This window comes from Orycteropus afer, unplaced genomic scaffold (genome assembly GCF_000298275.1).
Source record: "Orycteropus afer afer isolate SDZICR_OR568_19922 unplaced genomic scaffold, OryAfe1.0 scaffold00161, whole genome shotgun sequence".
Taxonomy (NCBI): domain Eukaryota; kingdom Metazoa; phylum Chordata; class Mammalia; order Tubulidentata; family Orycteropodidae; genus Orycteropus; species Orycteropus afer.
In genome coordinates this window covers 6423638-6424864 of record NW_006921748.1, presented here as the reverse complement: position 1 = coordinate 6424864, position 1227 = coordinate 6423638, and positions in this window count along the sequence as shown.

Sequence of the window (1227 nt, the reverse complement as noted above, 5' to 3'; positions counted from 1 at the left end):
AAATATTAAGGTAAACACTTATGTTTCCTGCTCTCTAGCTGCACAATCTTTGACCAGCTATTTTAAAATAAGTATAATTGGAACATTAATGGCTTTTTGTGAGTATCCATCATAACCTAAGCATGCTTTCAGATAGATTCTGGAAAGATGTCAATGCATAACCTTCACAAGGACAATATGGGATCTTATCACACTCTTTCCTGTCATTGTCAAATTTTTGAAATGAAAGGTATATATGTCTATGCTTAACTTCTCAACTCCTACTCAGTCTTCATTTTTCACAATCTGATTTCCATTCTCACTTTTCTACCAAGACTGTTCTGTGTTCACTAATGAGCCCTGGCTTCCAAAATGGAAAGACATACTGTCATTTATATTCTTGCTCGACTAAACCGGAGCCTTAGTTAACCAACTTGCTTTTTGAAGGCTCACATTTCTGGCAGTCTATTCTCCTACTAATTTGGCTAAATCTCTGTATATTTCTTTATCCTTTTAGTAATGTAGGCATAAACTTCATATGTTTATTTTAATATACAGATTCAATAAGAAAATGCAAAAAAAATTCTTAGCAAATTATCTTGCACAGAGAGTTCAGTAAACATCATCTTGATTAATTAGAGTCCATGCTTAAAGACATCCTTTGTTTTCTTCTCCTTCTAAAAATTACTCCATAGGGAATCTTCTTTTTTTTCTGTATTTTCAGCTATCACTAATAAGATGAATGTTTTCTAATCCATAATCCATATATCTAAGCTAGAACCTTTCCTCAGAGTTCCAAACTTACACTTTGAAACTGCCTTCCTTATGTATCTGACAGTTATTCCAAAATCACTTCAAACTTAGTATTTTTCACTTTACAGGGTGAAAGTCAATGTAGACTGACTGAATGTAGTGAAAATTACAAGTAGTAGTAGCCATATCAGATTTCACTATAAAGTATATTGATTAAAAAAAAAAAGTTACAGCAATTTTTTATTAATCACTTGTGACATGTCAGGGCCCACAAACATGGGAAATATAAAGAAAAGTAGAAGATGGGCTTCTCTCTTGAGTAACTTGCAGTTTAGGAAATAATGGAATGTTAAATGTCAAATTAATGACTTATGCAGTAAGATGAAGCTGGACTGTATGAAAAAGAATGAGCATCAAGATTAGAGGAAGACTCATTAATGACCTGCAATATGTAGATGATACAACCCTGGTTGCTGAAAGTAAAGAAGACTTGAA